At 53.2% G+C, this 21,298-nt stretch overlaps 1 long non-coding RNA gene across 1 annotated transcript in view; it reads left to right on the plus strand.

Moving 5' to 3' along the window:
- Positions 1-21,298, plus strand: part of LOC140595812 (uncharacterized) — a 34,402-nt gene that overhangs the window by 936 nt on the left and 12,168 nt on the right. The window lies entirely within an intron of this gene.

Below are 21,298 nucleotides of genomic sequence, written 5' to 3' on the forward strand. Positions count from 1 at the left end.
GTTTTACTGAAAATGGAGCTTGCGCTTGGTGTGAGATGGTTTCCGGTAAAAGAAAGGGGCATTGCCACCTTTTCACCATCTTGCAAACAGAAGATCTCAGCTGGCAAGGGTCTGGTTGGCTACGGCATGTGGACAAGATGAAGTTTTGGAATGTAGGTGAGGTCCGGAGCCCACAACCAAGAATTCTTGAGATGTCTTTGGTGCTAAATGGTGGTTTTATTAAATAAAGCACTGGGACAGGCCCCGGGGGCAGGAAGAGCTGCAGTCCCAGGCTTGTGAGGATGACTGATTATATACCTGGGAGTTGGGGGAGGTAAGGAAAAGGGAGATTTCAAAAGGATTTTCATATGCTAAGGAGGATCGAGAGATACTGGAGGCCTTGCCATTGTCAAGTCAAAGATTGCTTTTCCCTCTAGCAAGGCATTAACATTAAGACAATGAGAAACTTCCTGAGGAATGTCGCACCTGTCTCATCTCGTTGGGGGTAGTTTGTGGGGTATCAGCTGTGCTCTGTCCTCAGCTAGCCCTGCTCCCCTTCAGACAGACTGGTGGCAGAAAGATCTGAGGTTGGTGGACCGGTGAGGAGACTGGTCCCACCTTGGGGAGCTGGAGACGGGGAAGAAGAGGAGCGGATCCTGGACGGCCTTGGGAGGTAGTGTGGAGGACGCTGGCTGCTTGGATATGTGAGTGGGGCTGAGGGACTATTTCAGGGCTGGCTGCCCGAGCGTGTGATGTAACACAGCTTCCCGCCAGTTCCAGACCGCATCTGTTCGGGCTGGGCGCTCTGGGAAGGCCATCGAAGAGTCCTCATGGGGCTGTGAGCATCCCACCGCTTCCCTGGAAGGTTCCCCCACAGATGTCTGGATGGAACTCAGGACTGCTGGGAATGTCTGAGAAGACCCTAAGGTAGTCAGAAGCAGAGTTCCTTGTTATCCCCCAATTCCTGTCCTATCAACCAAGTCTCCTGATGATGACACCTGAAAACAGTTTGCAAAACAAAACAAAACAACCTGGGCACCAAGATGCTCTGTAAAACTGTTGCCATCTCAGCATTTCTTGCTTTCTGGAGGCAGATGTGCCACCTATTGGAGGTCACATAGTCCACCCCCTGCCTTAGAAAGGTGTTCTAGAGCATCTAATGTGCACAAACCGAACAGAGAGCTTTGTCTTTCCCGAGGGCTTCCCAGAGCAAAAATAAAATCTGATTTTTTTTTCCCCCTTTAATCAGAATGTGACTAAGTCTTGGGCATTTCCTTCTTTTTTTTTTTTTTTTCCCTTAATGGTCAGTCAGGGTTGAGAACTGAGGGCTACCTAGTCCCAGAGATGGTCGGAGCTCAAAATTAGGAATTTGCTGGCTGCAGTTCTGTTCATTCCCATCCGGGAATACAGCTGTCTGCCTGTGTCCAAGATGAAATGTCATTGCATCTACTCCCTGGGGACAGATTGATGGCTCTTGACACAAACATCCAGGTAGGGAGCCTTTAGTATATGGGCTGGGTTGTCTCGGGTTGTTAAAAATACATACTTTCACCTTGGCTCCTCCTAGGATATGTTTCTTGACCCAGCTCACAGGATTCCAGCAGGTTTGGCCTCGATGCTTCCTGCACACAGCTTTGATACCCAGAACAACATTTTCAACTTAACATAAGCTGCTCCCTATTAGTGATTTCTTTGGAAAGGCTCCAGCAATTCCCCAGCTAGTTATTAGGGCTCTTAAGGATTTACTTTAGCAAGAATAATCCCGGGACGTTGACTTTCTGCCCCTAAAAAAATCTCAGGCTGTGTTCTACAATGGAATGTTACACAATCGTTTAAAATGGTGCTTATATAAGAGGGCTTTTAGGGAATTTTAAAAAATTTGGGAGCATGTTTATCATCTTGTGAAAAAAGCAGGATGGAAAATCGTATAATTTCAAGTATGTTTAAAATGTGTGTGGAATAGATGGAGAGAGACTTTTCACCCCTCCGTCCCCACCACCCTATGCCCACCCCAATTTCCTTCCCAAGCAATTAAAGCAATATGCTTTTTTGCCAAGTTAATGAAGGATATCTTGTCATCTAACCTTGACAGAGAGGAGGTAAATGTTCTTTGGGGCTAATAAGGTCAGCGTGTTTGCTCACAGGAAATAGAGTTACGAGTAGAGTAATAGGAAGAATATTAATTTCTTATGTGTGTCAAGTATTATTTGTACGGTTGTGGGACTTTCTTCCTGGAAGAAATTAGTCTTGGGGTAGAGCAATAGGTCGTATTGTAGATGCGTTGTTGGGCGAAGCAGCTAAGTTTGGGTGAAAGATCCCTCCACCCCCCCACCCCCCCTTCCCCCCCTACCCTCCATCTCTGGGCTCCAGAAAACAGGGCCCGCCCCTTGCCCCCTTGCACCCTCCTGCAGAGACCTACTGGTCATGTAGAGCACAAGCAGCTGGCTGCAGTGGAGACAAGCCACCGTCATGCAGAGCCAGGGGATGGGAATGTGGGTGGTGCAGGAAGGGATTCAAGAGTTCCTCAGGGGAGCCTGGGTGGCTCAGCGGTTGAGCATCTGCCTTCAGCTCAGGTTGTGACCCCGGGGTCCTGGGATCGAGTCCCTGCATGGAGCCTGCTTCTCCCTCTGCCTGTGCCTCTGCCTCTCTCTGTGTGTCTCTCATGAATAAATAACATCTTAAAAAAAAAAAAAAGAGTTCCTCATCGTTTGGAGGAGAGAGGTCATTCCCAGAAGGGGGTGAGTGGGAAGAGGTAAGAAGTGAGAGGGGCGGCAGGAGGACAGGAGAGGCAGAAAGACACCCAAGCAGGAGAGCTCACAGGTGCAGGGAATATGGACAGATTCCTCCTCCACCTCCATCTTCACTTCCCCACCACAGAGGACCCCAATCCTGTAACACTTGGACACCGTCTTCTGCTCTCATTCAGTACAGGATTGAAATCCTCCTTAAGGTCCCAGGGCCACTGCCAAGAAGGTTCAACCTCCCCGCTGGTGACTTGGGCCAAAGCAATAGAGGGCAGGAATGGCACCCACCTTCTAGGGATGCCTGGAGGAAGTTCATCTCCAGATGCTCCCTCCCCTGAAGACCCCAGAAAGAAGCGGCTCACAGTAATAGTAATTACAAATACATATGCAGAGTAAGAAGGCGGGAAGGAAATAGGCTAAAATGTTAACCGTGGTTCCTTCCAGACATCTGGATTATGGGTATTGGATTTTGCTCCTTCTTTATGTTTTTCTGAAATTGTTGGCTTCTTTTTTTTTTTAAACAATAAGAGGTATGTACTATTTTTAAAATCAGGAGGAAGGGCGCCTGAGTGGCTCAGTCTGCAGTTAATGTCAGCCTTTGGCTCAGGTCACGATCCCAGGGTCCTGGATGGAGCCCCACATCTGGCTGCTGGCTCAGCTGGGCGCCTGCCTCTCCCTTGACTGTGCTCTCTGCTCTCTCTCTCTCTCTCTCTCTCTCTCTCTCTCTCAGATAAATAGATAAAATATTTTTAAAAATAAAAATAAAGTCTGGAGGGAAAAAGGTTTCCATGGCCATTTGTCCAGGGAGATCTCAAGTCTGGAGGCTTCAGAGAAGGAAGGCTGAAGCAGGTTTGCAGGGGTGGGGACGCAGCACTTCTGGATCTGCCAAAGTGGTAGTGACCCCGAGAAGCCATCCAGTCCATCACCCTGCCTCTGAGCAAGACACTGAACTCTGTCCCTGTGCCAGAAACTGCCCCTTGCCTCCTTACTCCGCCACTCCCAGCAGAACCCCAAAAGAGGTTCGACTTCATGCCAAGTGTCCCTGTTGCTCTTGCGGTGGCTCCAGCCGGGTCCTCCTGCAGAATCTTTGCTCCCAGGTGGCTCTTAGAAAACCCAAGCCCCCAAGGGAAGAAAGAAGTCCAGCTGGGTCCCAGGTGGGTGGAGGCCCTCCGGAAAGGGAGCCGCCTTGGTGCAGGATTGTTTGCAAGGCCTGCTGGGCTGAGGGCAGCAGCTCCCTCCCTTTCTTCTAGATCCCCTTCCTTCCTTTTCTCTCTGATGCCAGGCCAGGCGTTCTGGGTACGAAACAACAATAGCAAGAGCTGAAGACTTGACCCTAGGCTTCCAGGCGCCTAGAGCCTGGCAAGGAAGTAAGACCCAGCCCAGGGAGTTGATTACTTTGCACAAGAGTTTGATTTCCAGAAGTTGTCCCTGCTCCCCATTGGGGGTGGGGTGGGTGGGGCAGGAGAGAGTAAGAGACAAACAAGGCAATGTGACAGCCCTTGAAGAACAAGGATGTCACCTTTTAGGTGGGGTTGGAAGAAGAGTTCTGTGATGAGGCTTAGGTCACGCTGCATGTAGAAAGTTCCAGAGTGCCAGAGTTGGAGGAGAGATAGCTATGCTTTGGAATAATATTAGAATCCCTCCCTCCTTCCCCTCCTCCCTTTCTTCCCTGAATAAGCCTGCCAAAAGATGTCCATGTCCTAATCCCTAGAACCTGTGGCTGTGTCACCTTATGCCCTCTTGGCCTATTGAAGATTTTGAGATGGGGTGATTATCCTGGATTATCTGGATGGGCCCAATGTAATCACAGGGATCCTTATAAAAGAAAGCAGGAGGCTCAAATAAAAAAGATGGAAAGAGGGAAACAGAGCCAGGGAGAAGAGAAGATTCTACGATGCTGGTTTTGGGGACAGAGGAAGGGGCCACAAATCAAGGTGGACCCCAGAAGCTAGAAGATGGGTTCTCCCCCACGGCCTCCAGGAGACCTGCTGGCCCACTTTAGACTTCAAACCTCAGGCAGTAAATTCAATTGCTTTTAAGCCACTAAATTTCTAACAATTTTTATGGCAGCAATAGAAAACGAATACAGCCTCCCACCGCCTTCCCCATGGTCCTTGTGAAGTAATCGTTTGAGCTACATCTAGAAACAAGACATGCTAGCATGTATCTGAGATTATATAGTGAAAGATGGAGAAAACGTATTTGTTTCACATAAAATTGACCAAAATCTGATTTCCGTAAGTTTTTTTGTTTTGTTTTGTTTTTAAGATTTTATTTATTCATTCATGAGAGACACAGAGGCAGAGACACTGGCAGAGGGAGAAGCAGGCTCTTTGTAAGAGCCTGATGCGGGACCCGATCCCGGATCCCAGGATCACGACCTGCGCCAAAGGCAGGCGCCCAGCCGCTAAGCCACCCAGGCGTCCCTGAATTTTTAAAATTTATACTTCAATTTCCCCCCAAATTTTATTGAGATATAATTTACAGATGACATTAATAAGTTTTAGGTGTACAACAGGACGATCTGATACATGTATATCTTGTGAAATGATTACTACGATAAGTTTTGTTAGTAGTTTTTTGCTTTGTTTTGTTTTTTGAGACAGAGACAGGGAGATGGGGGTGGGCAGAGGGAGAGGAAGAATCTTAAGCAGGCTCCACCCCCAGTGCAGAGCCCACACGGGGCTCAATCTCATGACCCTGAGATCACAACCTGAGCCAAAATCAAGAGTCAGACAGATGCTCCAACAACTGAGGCACCCAGGCGCCCCAAGTGTTTGTGTGTGTGAACAAAGGTTAATCTGACCAAGAAGCTTTATGACTTACTTTTGGTTTTCTTCTTGGAACCTCTCCATATTAATAAAAGAGAGAGAAGAAAGCAAGTTTTAAGTAGCATCATGAAAGTTGAGTCCCTCATGAGAAATCAGACAGAGAATCTATCACCGTACGTGTGTATTATCGTCTTAGGATTCTTCTCGGGAGCCAGAGCCTAAGGAAGTATGAACATCCCCAGGCCCCTGCACTGCTCACATCTGTGATGCAGACTATAGAGACCCTAAAATCTTTTTTTTTTTTTAAAGATTTTATTTATTTGCTCATGACAGATACACACAGAGAGAGAGGCAGAGACACAGGCAGAGGGAGAAGCAGGCTCCATGCAGGGAGCCCGACGTGGGACTCGATCCTGGGACCCCAGGATCACTCCCTGGGCCGAAGGCAGATGCTCAACTGCTGAGCCACCCAGGGATCCCACAGAGACCCTAAAATCCAAACATGGTTGTGTAGTCGGCCTGGTGACTGGGTCTATGGGAAGGATAGATGTGCATGCAGGTCCCGTTTTTGCTACTCACCCCTCATTCAGCCTCTGACAAGTCAGGGGACTTCTCTGGGCTTTTGTCTCTTCGTCTATAAAAATGGGGAAGGGGAAGGTGTTTGTTTTCAGGGTTACTGTGAGGTTTAAATAAGATAATGCTTGTGAGCTGCCCTGCATGGCACAACAAAGCCAAGAGTTCTCCTTCCTTACCTTTCTTTCCAAGCCTGAGGGGCTGAAGGGGGACCCTGTCCAGCAGGAGACAGGTCAGAGTGAGCCTTTGTGTAAAAGTGCAGAGACCTCAGAGGGAAGACCAAAGTCACGGAGCCACGTGTCTGTTTCCACATCTGTGTGTTTGCCACCAGCTGGCCATCTCTGCCAAGTCACAGAAGGTCAATAAAGTTTGTGAGCCTTTTACAGCCGAGCAGGCTCCTTTTGCCTTCTCCCCGCTGCACATTTTAATGTCACTGCAGTAGCTGAACTCCTAGGTGTCGTTAACCCACATGCCAGGCACCCGTGACCAGGGTTGGCGACGAGCAAGCATGCTCTGTGCCCGAGGGCCCCTGCCTTGATGTGCTAGTTTTCTGAAACATTCAAACAAGAAATGGAGCGATCCGACTTTTAGCTGCTCCGGGTGGTAATAGGGGCTAACTGTACTGAGCCTAAGGGAATCCCAGGGTCCGGAGAGGCTCCGGATCCTCAGAACCCTGCTCTACTGGCTGCCTCACACAGAAGCTTCTCTGCAGTTCCATTGCCAGGTGGTGGGCAGCCCTCCGCCCCCCGAGAGGCGCTGCTGCAACACCAGTACAAGGGGCCTGGGGCCCTCTCTGTTTTCCCAGGCCTTCAGAGATCCTGCCTCTTTCCCCCAGGAAGCCCTCTTCTTCTCTTTCCTCTCTCATCCATCCATTCATCTGTTTGATGCACACAGTTCTGGGGAGATCTTTAGGTACCAGGCACTGTCCCAGGCTCTGGTCAGGCAGCAGTTACAGTGATACAGGCCCTGCCCTCAAGGCAAGGCCACTCTGGTGGCCACCGGAGCAGACAGGAGGTTGTAGAGAACATGGGTGGGACCTTGGCTAATATGGAATCCATCAGTCACCCCAGGATCCCTGAGCACCTAACGTGAACGGGCACTGGGGCTAGAAAGAGGTGGATGGATTCCAGGGCCATTAAGAGTCGGGGCTTGGTTATGTCTTGGGGGACAGAGGGGAGGAAGGGTCCAGGCTGAGCAATTTTCGAACTCAGTGACGGTGGTGGGAACAGAGAGGGAAGCAGTTTGGGAGCGTGGGTTTGGGGGTGGGGTAAGGATGAGTTTGGTGTTAGATATGGTGGATTCCAGGCCTCAGCGGCACCTCTGAGGGCAAGGGGCCAGCAGGCGGTGGGATCCACAGTGTCACGGCACAGGAGTGAGAGCTGGACCGGCAGTGTGGGTCCAGGGGTCAATGAAGGGGTGGGCGGAGGAGGTGGAAGGGGGTGGCCGCTCAGGAGAGAGAAGACCCAATATGACACCGTGGGGACCCTAGGCTTCAAGGATGGGAAAAGAGGAGGAGCCCCGAAGTCTAGGAGGAGTGGTCACTGAGGCTGAGGGCACACAGAGAAACAATGTCATGGTGGCCTGTGTCCATATCCCACCTTTTAAAGATTTAATTAATTAATTAATTAATTACTTTTTTACTGGAGAGAGAGAGTGCGCAAGCAGGGGGAGGAGTAGAGAGAGGGGAACAAGCAGACTCTATGCTGAGCGCAGAGCCTGATGCAGGGCTTGATCCCATGACCATGAGATCATGCCCTGAGTCGATTGCTTCACTGTGCCACCCAGGCACCTCCCTACCCCACTTCCTGAGGGCAGTTTCATTTAGGAAACCACCCTTCCTCTTCTTTTCTTTCTTTCTTTCTTTTTTTTTTTTAAGATTTTATTTATTTATTTGAGAGAGAGCATGAGCTGGGGGGAGGGACAGAGGGAGGAGCAGATTCCCCCGCTCCAGGATCCTGAGATCTGACCTGAGCTGAAGTCAGATGCTTAACCAACTGAACCGCCCAGGCGCCCCCACCCTTCTTGTGTCATTCTTTGACGTGGTTTGAGTGAGGACGGTCAGTTCCAAGGCAAGTGTGTCTCCCAGCCTCCAGCAGGCAGCTTGGTAAATTTAGGAGGGCCGTATAAGCTCTCAAGGGCAATGGGAAGCAAGGAGACATGGATGTTAGTGAGGGAAGGAAAAGGCAGCTATTCTCAGAAAGAGGAATTCTTCTACCAGGAAAGAGACTCCGCCTCCCCCCTCAACTCCCCAATCCCCCCACCCCCCACTTTGGAAAGACTAGTCAGGATGCGAAGTCAGGCACCAACGCAGCCATCCTAATTGCGAGGGTAAGCCGGGTGGCTGGAGATCGTCTAGATAGCAGGACAGAGAGCCACCAATTCTTAGATGACATTGTGTGAGCCCCTGGATCAAGCTTCACCTGAAGCTAGCCTCCCTCTAGTGCTTTTCAGTTATGCAAGTCAGTACCTTCGCTTTGATGTTTAAGCCTGTTGGACAGAGGCTCTGTTTATTTTGCTGCTTGCGATAAGAAGTCCTAATTAAGGCACAAGCTAAAGAGGAGGTCTCCCGGGGTCAGTGGGTAGAACACAGGATGGGAAAGAAGGTGTCAGGATTTCAGAAACTCTGACACTTCTGTGTCCCCGAATCATTGTCGCCTACAGAATCACACTTGCGATCTCCTTACAGGTTTCTGTTGTTTTATTTTCTCTCCTGCTCTATCGCTTTCCTGACTGTACAATTAACATTCTAAAGCTGCTGACTCTCTAAAAACCAGTTGCTGCTGGAAAATAGGTTAGACTCCCCCTTTCTCCTTATGTTGCCACTCAGACACTGAGGGCATAAACCAGGGTCAGTGGCAGGTAACAGCACATCCTTGAGTCGTGTCCCCCCACCCCCCCCCCATCAGATCCACCTTCACACTGTGGCCCAGTGGGATCTCGAAACTGTGCATTCCTGCTGATAAAACATCAGTACTGGGCAGCCCGGGTGGCTCAGCAGTTTAGGGCTGCCTTCAGCCCAGGGCCTGATCCTGGAGACTCGGGATCGAGTCCCACGTGGGGCTCCCTGCATGGAGCCTGCTTCTCCCTCTGCCTGTGTCTCTGCTTCTCTCTGTGTCTCTCATGAATAAATAAATGAAATCTTAAAAAAAAAAACAAAAACACATCAGTACTTCCCAGGGCTTGCGGGAAGAAATCGCAACCCCCTTGTATGGTGCCTGTGATTGCACACGTGTTCTAGATCCTGGGTCGCTCTTCTATGTCTGATACCATCCCACGAGCTTGGTACTGTACCAGCTGTTTGGAATCGAATGATCTGAACATGCCAAGCCCCTCCATGCCTCTGGGCCTGTGTTCTGCTTCCTGCACGCTTGGGCAGGTCATTAATAACAACAGCTAATGTTTATCGGGCCCTTTCCATGGACCAGGCACTGTGCTCACTGCTGCATGTAAATTATCTCATTTAATCCTTACAAATTCCCTGGGAAGGGTATCTTCCCTCCTCCCCCCTCCGTAGCGTTGGGTCCTGGTCAGTGCCTCAGGTGTGGGGAAAGCTGCTGGACAAACAGATCTGGGTTCCGGATCGAGGTCAACACTGGAGTTAGACAAAAACATGATAGTTCAGAGGCCAGCAGTTTGAACATGAATCAGGGTAGGAAACCCCACCTTGGCAGACCATGAGGCTCCTCCCCACTGAAGTAAGGGTCCTGGGGGCCTTAGAGGTTACGTGCCCTTCAGGGGCTAGCTGCTCTGCCCTGGACGTCACAGGTAATAGCAGATTTCCTATAAACCAGGAAGATTGGAAGCTCCACCGTGTCCCCGCCAAGCCTGTGAGTGTATGAGGGATCATCCGGGTCTTTGCCAGGGTTGGGAGCTAGTGTGAGGAGCAGGCTGACCACTCCCCTCTAAGGCCCCAGAGCACCCTCCCCACCCCCCAAGCCTGACCCTCTTCTGCAGGGTGGGAGAAACCCCCAGTTCTCTACCCCAGCTGCTTCCACCTCACCCCCTCCCAGCCCTCCCCCTCTGGACCATGCAGCAAAATTCCCCTGAAAATGTGTTTTTACAAAACAAAAGCCAGAAAGGGGAAGGAGATCTTTTGGGTGCTTGGCAACAGCAGCCTAGGGCTGGCTCACCCAGCAACAAGGGGCCTTGGGGAACGGAGCTCAGAGACTGAAGGACTCTCTCATGCCAAAAGGGCATCTGTGGGAGAGCAACACAAATGTGAACCTCCCACCCCCACCGCCCAGGTGGGATCACAGGGTCATGGGGTTAATGGCTGTCTCAGGTGCTCACTGCTTGGCTCAAGTGTAAGCTGCAGAAAGTCTTGTGTTGGTTTTCTTCACTTTCCCTTAGCACCGGGCCTGGCATGTGGGCGCAGTAAGTGCTTGTGGACAGGAGGAAGGGCGGGACAGAAGGAGGAGGGCAGGAGGAGGGAAGGAGAGAGGGAGGGAGAGAGGGAGGGAGAGAGGGAGAGGGAGGGAGGAAGGAAAGGGAGGGAGGGGAGAGGGAGGAGGGAAGAGGAAGGAGGGAGGGAGGGGGATGAGTGGGGGAGGGAGGGAGGCAGGCAGCAGACAGGTGGGTAAGGGTAGCAGGTGCAGCCCCAGTGAGCTGGGGGAGGGGCTGTGATCCCCTTAGCCCCGCCCTTCCCGGAGCCCCGCCCGCCAGCCTTGGGGTCCTTGGAGGGAGCCCCCTCCTTGGCTAACTGCCCTCTGGGGCTCCCCTCCCTTCCCAAGAAGCTGGGCGGCTTAGGGGCAGCTCACAGACTCAGGGGCTGGCGCAGCTGGGTTGCAGCTGGGTCGCAAGGCCAGCCCAGTGACCCTTGGCTCAGGCATGATCCCCGGGGGGCGCAAAGGGACTCCACGGGCTGGTAAAAGCTGCTTCCCCACCTGGGCGACAGCTACAGGCTGAGCTCACGTTGCAAGGACTTGGAGTTGTACCTACCTGCCTGCGTGTTGCACCTCCCTGTAGGCAGGTGTGAGTCCAAGGGAAAAGAAGGTTAGTGCAGGTAGAGGTGGGGGGGGGGGAACAGACAACGTAGGCAGAGGTGAGTGGCCTTAGCAGCCAACCTTCGGGTTAGGGAGGCCCCTGCAATGGAGGGGAGCCTCTGCAGGGAGGGACGGGAGGGGGAAGGGGGGCAGAGGAAGAGGTCCCCGTGCAGCTGCAAGGCAGGCTCCCGGCAGCCTCAGCTGACCTCTCTTGGGGAAGTTCTGGAGCTAGGTCAGCCCCAAGTCCTGACTTGGGCTGCAATGGCCTGACCCTGACACCCCCAGGGCTCTGGTCAGTCCCCAGCTTGGGCTGGGGCGGGGAGGCAGGGGGTGGTTGGGATCTTGGGTGCAGCTGCCTTCCACTGCTGGGGCATCTGTGTGTGGGAGCTGACCCCTGAAGGCCACATGCCACAGCCCTCCCAGCAGGCCTGCGAAGGGGCAGGAAGGGGCAGGTGGGCGGCCACCACAGGCAGCCTGCCACCTGAGTGGAAGCTGTTGTAGGGCCTAGAAAGGTTTTACTGAGGCCCCTCAGCCTGGCACTCCCAGGGGCACTGATCACTCACTGACCTGCCTGGCCCTGCAGCCTGCGGCCCGCTTCCCACACAGAAACTGGAGGCGGGGATGCCCCACAGTGCCTTTGCAGTTTCCCTCCCACACCCTGGCAAAGTCTTCTCCTCAGCCTGGCCACCCTCCCCTGGCACCCACTTGGCGAAATCCAATTAGTCTTTAGGATTCAGAAGTCACCTCCTCCAAGAAGCTCTTCCTAATCCTGTACCTTTCCTAGGGAACGTGGCCCTTACTCTTCTGAACCCCCTCCAAGCTACCCCAGCACCCCGCCTTTTATAAGACTCTTACGGCACTATTTGTTCATCTGCCCGTGTCTGCTACTGGTAGAAGCCAGTTTTCTGGGGCGATGCCTTATTGATCCACCGTACAAATGGATGGCTACCCTTCGTTGCCTTCCTCTGGGGAGCCTGGCACCGCCTGGCTCGTTTCGTGCCTGCATTTACATGATTCTAACAACCCTGGCTGGTGAGAGTGGCGACCTTTAAAAACAGGGGGAGCCCTTGCCCACCATCCCACAATCATTAAGTATCAGAGTAAGTGAAGCCTTGGAATCCTCTGGAAAAGGTGTTTAGGGGAGGGAAGGGAAGGAAAGGGAGGGGAGGGGAGGGGAGGGGAGAGGAGAGAGGAGGACAGGAAGGAAGGAGGGAGGGTTCCTCTGACCGGCCCTATTGGCAGCCTATTCTACAGGCCAAGGGACCTGCTGCGTGGGAGGGGCAGCTCTCTCCCTCCACCAGCGCTGCCCATCACTGTTCCCAGAAGCCCCTCATCCTGGCCCTGCGGTTGTCAAATCAAAGCCTGTCTGTGGAGGAAAGGCCCCGGGCCAGGGCTGGAGCCGGAAGGAGCAGGGCTAGCTCACAATTTTAATCCTGATGCTGCCCTCCTTCTTCCACCGCCCAGTGCTCCCTTTGAAGACCTGCCTCGGGTTCCTGTTGCAGCATCAAGCAGGGATGGGAGATGCATGGCGGGTTAGCAGTGGGAGCCCCTAAAGCTTGAGTCCCTGGGGGTGCCTGGCACACAGAATCCCACTGACCCCAGAGCACAGCAAGGCAGCAGGGGATTCACAGTTGGATTGGGGGCAGCGGACAGATCCACAGCCATAGGCACAGACACACGGATACAGTCGTGCGGATGGGCCTGCGAGCACACAGAAGCTCGTCACGCAGGTCGCTTGCATGCATGGCCCCCGTGGCCTCCAGAGAGCAGCCTCATATGCACGTGTGCGCAGGCCATGCATACGCACGGTGTGCGTGTCAACACACAAACGCCACACAGACACACCCAGAGGTTTCTGGCAAAGAACATTTTTGTCCTCAGGTTCTTGCCACTGAGAGTCTCCTGGTTCCATCTCTGAATGTCTCCCCCAAGTGTCCCTCTTCCCTCCCTACCACAGCCCTGGTTCCCTGCATCCAAGGCCCTCCTCCCCGCTTCCATGGGCTCCTTTCCTAGGTGACCGCTGGGCCATCCTTCCAGGCCCAGTTCAGCCCATCTCTCCGCTTCACCCTGACATCCAAGGCACTGCCCCCGTCCTGCCCTACTGCTTTCACAGGCCTGTCGTTGGCCCTCACCAGTGTCACTGTTGGCCGTGTGTGCACGGGCTTCTCCCGTGGAGCTCCAAGCGGGGCTGACACACGGCCCCGAACGTACCAGGTGCTCAGCGAGCCTCTGGGTGTGAGTGAGTCAATGAACTGGCCCTGGGGGGCTTGGATCGCACCGGGCCACCTCGCCTGGCTAGGCGGTCCTGGGGCTCCCCGCCACTCAGGGGAACGGGCCTGCTCCTGGCTCCTGCTGGTTTCTGGTGCGGGCTCTTGGGGTGTAGGTAGAGCAGTAGGCTGGGTGGCTAACCCGGGGTGGGCACTCCGTAAGCTAGAGCCCAGTTTCTATTTTTATTTCCACCAAGGTCTTCCCACTACTGTTTTCTGATCCTCGTCCTCCTCCCTGCCCACTCAGCTAAGTGCTGGGCTCCCAGCACTGACTCACTGGTGCTTCGCTGTGGGATTGATCAACGACGTGGCTCCTTAAGGCTTGTTTGCAGTCGGAGATACTTCTCTTCCTCCTCCTTCCTGCCACCCACCCCCACCACCTCCCCTGGGACTGGAAGCTGAGAGCTGCACCGAGTCCTGGTCCTCCCATCTCCCCAAGCTGAACAGCTGCTCTGTTCTGAGTCCTGTGAACTGAGCCGAGCTGGGACCTGGGGGGACGGGAACAGCTGGGCCTTTTTGCACCAAAAGGCAGAGTCGTTGCCGCCAGCCCCCCAGCAGCTGCAGGCACCCTCCCCCCGCCCCCCCCCCACCCCGAGGCTGCACATGTGGCTGGGGTTCCCATAGCAACCCCTGTGGGGACCAGCTGCTGGCTGCTGCCACTTGACTCCATCTCCTCCTGGACTTGTGTGTGAGGTCAGGGAGGGCGCTGGAAGGGAAGGGCTGCCGGGCACTCTCACAGGCACACACCTCCCGTCTGCTGAGGACCGAGCTGTCATTGTCCTCATTTTACTGGCAAGGAGCATGGGCTTCCAGCCCCAGTCCCCCCAGCCGCAAACAAGAGCCCTGGTCTGCAGCCATATCCGCCTGTGCTGATGCAGCCCTGGGCAGGATCTCTGGCTGCAAGCAACCGAAACCCACCCCCCTGGTCATAAACAAGAAAGGATGTATGGAAGAACGGTGGAGCAGCCCCAAGAAGAAAGGACAAGTGAGACATACGACTGGAAAGGACAGGGACAGGAAAGCTTTGAGGGCCTGGGAGTGAGAATGAATGGACAATCATTTCATGAGAACGAACAAACTTTGGGTTTGAAATCATCCTGTCTCTCCATTTAGGACTGAGGTTCAGGGGGGCCTGGGGCCAGTACCACCCGTTGCCTGGGGGAGGGCAGAGGGTTTGATTGACAGTCCTACCAAGCCCGCATCTAATGGGGTAGGGAGTGGTCTCCAAACAAAACTTGGGATGCTCTTTCCAGAAGAAATGCTAGGCAGGCCAAAACCCAAGCTCACCTGAGCACCATGCTGCGATGGGCACACAGGGTGGGGGATTTTCTACAGGGAATGAGAAGGGAAATGGAAGATGCACACAGGGTGTGCAGCAGAGCGAGAGCCAGCAGCTTGCGGAGATGGACACCCAGAAAAAGGAAGGGGTAAGGCGACATTTCCATTTCCATGGGAACAAAATGCATCCAAGTCCACACTGTTAACCGACCTTCCTTCTGCACCCCAACACACACACGCAGACGCATATACACATTTCTTTCTTCTTCTTCTTTTTTTTTTTTTTTGCATATACACATTTCTTTTCTCTTTAGCTTTTTACCTAATACTTAATTCCCAGGATCACAGAGAATCATTTCCCATTAGTCTTGGTTGGTAGAAAGAGCCCTGGTCACCTTCTAATATTCTTTTTTTTTTTTTTAATTTTTATTTATTTATGATAGTCACACAGAAAGAGAGAGAGAGGGGCAGAGACACAGGCAGAGGGAGAAGCAGGCTCCATGCCCCGGGAGCCCGACGTGGGACTCGATCCCAGGTCTCCAGGATCGCGCCCTGGGCCAAAGGCAGGCGCCAAACCGCTGCGCCACCCAGGGATCCCACCTTCTAATATTCTATATGATTTACTTATATTTTTTGTATAAGTACAAAAAAGTGTATATTTTGTATTGTATATTTATTTATATTTATTGTCTGCTTCTCCTGTCCCTTCTAGAATGTAAGATCCAAGAGGGCAGAGATTCTCTTCTGTTTACTCACTGCTGTATCCCTCATGCCTAAGAGAGTGCCTGGCACCTAGTAGGTGCTCAATAAACACTTGCTGAATAAGTGAGGAAGTACCAAGTCCTCCGACAGGCATTCGGGATATAACAATGAACTAAAAGATCGGGAGATCTCATGGAGCTATAGTTAGTGAGGCACAAACCACCGCAAAAATATATAGCAAAAGAACAAAACAAAAATAATGAAAATTGTAATATAGAATTCAAAGGAAATAAGTATTTTTTTAAATGTATTTATTCATGAGAGACCCACAGAGAGAAGCAGAGACACAGGCAGAGGGAGAAGCAGGCCTGATATGGGACTCGATCCCAGGACCCCCGGATCATGCAACCTGAGCTAAAGGCAGATGCTCAACCGCTGAGCCACTCAGATGCCCCGAAAAAAAGTATTTTTTTAAAAAAGAACTAAGATGGTAGGAAATTACTTAAGATACGACAGTCACAGGTAGAAAAGTCTTAGGTGATATTTAAACAGAAATCTTAAAGGGGAGGAAGGGGCTGACCATGAAAAGTGTGAAGGGGGGCCTGGGGCCAGTACCACCCGTTGCCTGGGGGAGGGCAGAGGGTTTGATTGACAGTCCTACCAAGCCCGCATCTAATGGGGTAGGGAGTGGTCTCCAAACAAAACTTGGGATGCTCTTTCCAGAAGAAATGCTAGGCAGGCCAAAACCCAAGCTCACCTGAGCACCATGCTGCGATGGGCACACAGGGTGGGGGATTTTCTACAGGGAATGAGAATTCTTCCAAGAAGTGGAAAGAGCATGTGCAAAGGCCCTGAGGCTGGAAAGAGCTCAGTATATTTGGGGACCTGGAATGAGAAGACCAGTGTGGCTAGAGCTCAGTAGCCAAGGGCTGGGGATACAGGGTGAGAAGGGAGAGAGTGCCAGGCCCCAGCCTCCCCCCCCCCACCCCAGGGGTTGTAGACCACGGTGTAGAGCTTGGATTACATTCTGGGTAAAGTGGGAAGCTGTGAAAGCACATCAGTGCTCGACCGTGTCTATGATTCAAGCTGATAGCTGTGCTCTGGCTGCCGGGTGGAGAACGCACGAAATCAGGGCACAGTGGACCAACCATGGCGGTCCAGACTGAGCACAGGTGGCCAAAGTCGGGGGACAATGGGACACCTTCAGGCCGCCTCTCAGTTAAGTCAGGTGCTACTGTCAGGTTGGATGATATCACCCTCTGGAGGTCACAAAGGTACCCCCTGCCCCAGTCTACTCCCAGCCCGCGGGTGATGATGGATGGACCCACCGCCAATCTGGCTGGGCCCCGCGCCGAAGTGACGGGTGACAGATGGGGTTGGAACAGAATGCTCTGAGCCATGTGGCCAAAGCTCTGCTCTGAGGAGGACTTCGGAGCCAGGAGTGAATTTATAAAAAGGAGTGGGGGAGCTCAGTATCGCTTCCTCCGCTGCTCAATTAGTGGAGAGGGCTGTGGGGAGCTGGAGTTTTAAAGATCCGCTTAATCATCTTCTGTCGGCCCGACAGTGTGCAGGAGTGCAGCGGGGATAATTGTACCTACCCATTAACAAAGGCAGTTAAGGCTTTGGGGCGTCTAGCACCCTCTTCTCCAATTAAGCAGCAGATGAGGGAGGGGCCCATGGGGGTGGCCTCGGAGATGAATCACTTGAAGCTGAAAACTTGGAGGCTTCAAGTCTGGACAGAGAAGCGATTAGAGTCGATAAAATCACGATGGGAAAGGAGACGCTCATCCACTCCCAGCCCTGCTCAAGCTTGAGGCCCTGCAGGCAGCTGGGGAGCTGTTCTTTAGGACAGATTAGGAGTTTGGCTTTACACACCGGGCGGGGTGGGGGAGCAATATTTGGAACCCACCAAGCAGCCAGCTAGCTGCTTCCTCCCACCGAGTGTCCAGACGCAGGTGAACTCCAAGGTAATCCGTGTTCTGAGAAACAAGGCTGTCTGGTGTGCAGGCCTGCAGGCCGGGGGGTGGGGGCGTGGGGCGGTGTCCACCTCTCCTGCGAAGAGGGGTGGGTGGGAAGGGCACTTCCTTCCTCCGGCAGCTCCAGTAGGTTGGCCTGTGCTCCTTCCTTCCCAACGGGCCGTGTCCTTCCTTTTCTTTTCTTTTCTTTTCTTTTCTTTTCTTTTTTCTTTCTTTTCTTTTCTTTTCTTTTCTTTTCTTTTCTTTTTTTTCTTTTTTTCTTTCCTTTCCTTTCCTTTCTCTTTTCTTTTCTTTTCTTTTCTTTCTTTCCAAGATTTTATTTTTTTATTCATGAGAGACACAGAGAGAGGCAGAGACACAGGCTCCATGCAGGGAGCCCATGCGGGACTCGATCCTGGATCCCCAGGATCACGGCCTGGGCCGAAGGCAGCCTAACCCGCTGAGCCACCCGGGCTGCCCATGTCCTTCCTTTTCATCCAAATCCCAGCAGCTTCAGAAGGACACGATCTCTATTAGGGAAGATGGACTAGCTGCTTGAGGAATTCAAATGTTTGTCGAGGATCACAGACCTAGTGGGGGGTGGAGCTGGGATTTGAACCCCAGCCTACGTGCCATGCAGATCTTCCCTCACTCCGCTACACTGAGTGGCCTCTATGAGATCATCACTGCCAAGGTCTTGCCCCCTGGCCCATGAGGCTGGGCTTAGGGGAACGTTTCAAATGTTATTCCCAACTCTCTCCCCCTTCCTACCCGCACCCCTGGCTGGATCTCGAAACCTCAGAAAGGAGCCTCTGTGGCTCCTGATGTGCCTGGGGTAGGAATTGGCAGGTTGGGGAGTACTGAGATGCCGAGCCCCATGCTCATCTCTGGCTGAGAACAGAAACCCCTCCTATCTTCCCGGCCTCTCCCGAGTCTCAGTTTCGGGGTGTCTCGCCCATCACAAACACTAGGAATCCTCATGCATGTGCTGATGATCACTCACTTAGCATCCTCCCCACCGAAGCTCCCGGGCGTTGAGGTGCATAACTGTGGAGCTGCACTATTTGCAAAGAGGGGGCCCGGCTCCACCCGAACACTACCAAACACAGGTCCCCATGCAGAGGCCCTGACGAGGGCCAGGAGACACGGCCACAGCCTGTGGCCTGCCCAGGGACACAGCCATCCCAGGGGAGAGCCGAAGCTACCTCTGCTTCCCCGCCAGGGAGCCCGGGGCGGGGGTGGGGGGGGTTGAGTAATGTTTCCAGTCCCCAAGTCCCCCATCTTATCGCCCTGGGAACTTTGCTTGGGGTTTATGGTTTGGTTGTTTTTCTCCATGGCCCCACCGAGGAGCTGGTTCTAGAGAGCAGCAAAAGTTGTAGGTTAAAATTGTATCAACAGGGCAGCCACCTGCCACTCGCTCCTTCCTTTGAGGCTCTCCTGAACTAACGGCAGAGTACCTGCTGCTAACTGTGGCCTAGATTCTTCCTGAGTTTGGAACTTTCCACGTCTGGCTTAGCTACTCCCGACTCCATAGAAGCCCCGGTGAGATGGGGAGAGGAGGGGCAGGGGCGCCCGGCTGCAGCTCAGCCCAGATGAGAAAGGGGCTGCCCGTCTTCAACAGCATCCAGGGCCCACTTGGCTGCCTGGCTTCTGGGTCCCCTCAACCCCCAGGATGTTGCTGGGAGTTTTGAGTGGCCGTCGGGTTCTCTCTCCTCGCCTCTGCACACATTTACCAAATGTCTGGTAGGAGTCTGGCCAAGGTCCAGGGGCTGGGGACCAAGAGATGGATAAACCCATTCCCTGTCCCTAGGAGAGACACTCATGTGGGGATCACACAGTAGCAAACAACACAAGTAACAAACAAAGCAAGTAACAAACAAAGCAAGAAACACAGGAGTTTCTCTGTAGAAGAGGGACAAAGGCCCCCCTCGGGGAGCATGGAGGAGGGGACAACTGATTCTGCTGGGGGAGCAGGAATTTGCCTTCAGCGTGGCTGGCTGGGGCACGGGAGCCAGAGGCTTTCCAGGAAGAGGAAAGCCTGGGCCGAGGCAAGAAAAGGCACAACAGACATGGCAGGTTTGGTGCCACCTGGCCCCTGCTGTCTCCACAGCTTCTGAACCATCAGAGTCCACAGGGCCAGCCCCAAAGTGGAGGGAAGGCACAGGCCGCCCAGATGGCAGCTCCCGAGCAGGCTGGGAGCACCGAAGGGCTCAGGGGATCCCCCTCCTCAGCTCTAGAAAAGCTGGAGTGGAGGCAGGGAGGCTGCACACACCTGCTGTAGGGCCAGACTCCAGATGCAGGAGAGCCCTCGCCCGCACACGGTCCGTTGTCAATCTGCATAGGGAACAGTCTGGCCAAGAGTCCTCTAAGCTCCCCTTCCCCTGACCCGGGGCTTTGGGGCCTGGCTCCCCGGACCCCCTCACCGCCCGCCGCCTCCCCTTCAGTAAGCAGGTCCCCCTTCACACCAAGCTGAGCATCCCTGGTCGCCTGATGCCCAACAGATGGCAGATGAGCGCTGGCTCCGAGGGGGCTGGGCCACGAGGTCCCCGCTGACAAGTGAGGGCTGGACTGCAGGACAGTGAAAAATTAATGAATGGTTCCCCCTCATCCCGGGCTCAGTCGGGGCCCTTTCCTGCCCGGCCACCCAAGTTCAGTGGCCTAGCGGCCTACTGTGCCGTGCAGTTCGGGGCTGGGCAGCGGGATTGGCAGCCTGCCCTCCCCACACCCAGCTGCACCTCTTCCTCCTCCGCCCTGGCTTTTCACTTCCTGAGCTGTACACCTGCTTCCCTCTTCCTTCCCCTCGGCTGGGTCTTCTCTTTCCTTTGCCCCCAGCTGCCTGGAGGACGAGGACGGAGGTACACGGAGGGCATGGGTGGTGGCACCCCGACACTCAGAAGCCGGCCTGATGCGCAGAGCCAGGCCAGGTTAAGTTCCTATTAGATAAAAATGATTTCACAGAATGCCAACTGCAGACAAGTTTACTCTGAGACCAAGCTGCAACGAGATGAAGCAAGGCCACCTCCTAATTTTGTTCCAGCTCAGACAAAACAGGATCACTCTGCCATCTGCCAAGTCCCAGATACCCCCTCTCTTGGCCATGATGAGTGGCTGCTACTTCTTTACCAATTTCAACTTTGTCTTTTTCTTTCTTTTTTAAGATTTTATTTATTTATTCATGAGAGACACAGAGAGAGAGAGAGAGGCAGAGACATAGGCAGAGGGAGAAGCAGGCTCCATGCAGGGATCCGGATGCCAGACTGGATCCCAGGACCTGGGGATCATGACCTGAGCCAAAGGCAGACGTTCAGCCATTGAGCCACCCAGGTGCCCCTCAACTTTGTCTCTATTCCGGTCTCCCCTTTCCCTAGAGGGGATTTTTTTGAGATACTCCTCCAATTGCCCCCGCTTTCCAAAGCCATCCAACTAGGACAACCCCCACTTCCTCAGACCCTGCTCCCAAGTCACCCATCGAAGCCCAAGTGCATTCACTTGTTTAACTACAGATGTGTTTCTGGTGCTCTTTAGCTAAAGAGCATTAATACAAGCGGAGGTTCCACTAAGACTCAGCTGATACCCTCACCGCCTTGGACCAGGACCCTCACTCATCTCAGTAACTAGGTCCTGTTTTTGTTGTTGTTGTTGTTGTTTTGTTTTTAAGCTCCCTCGATGATTAGAATGTGCATCCTGGGTTTTAGGGACTGGGTGAGAAGTCACTTCAGGAGGCAGTAGAGGAGTCAGTAAGGCATTGCCCTGCACGTGGTGCTCAGTTACTGTGGACTGTCATTTCTTTGCTTCTGTGCCTTATTCATTTTGCTGTCCCTCTCGGTAAACATCTGTGGGATGAGCATTGATGCTGCTGATGAGAGGATGCAAATCGCATCAAATGTAATACATCTCAAATCACGATGCCATCTTTCTACTCAAAGCATCTTTCCCTTTGATTTGGTGCTCTCCCAGTCACCAAGGGTGGGGTCTGGAGTTGGAAGCTGTGACTCATCCCAATGCCTTGTCCCCCCATCTACAAGGATCTCTTGGCACCCCTTCCTT

The sequence above is a fragment of the Vulpes vulpes genome, chromosome 15, assembly GCF_048418805.1.
Source record: "Vulpes vulpes isolate BD-2025 chromosome 15, VulVul3, whole genome shotgun sequence".
Classification (NCBI taxonomy): Eukaryota; Metazoa; Chordata; class Mammalia; order Carnivora; family Canidae; genus Vulpes; species Vulpes vulpes.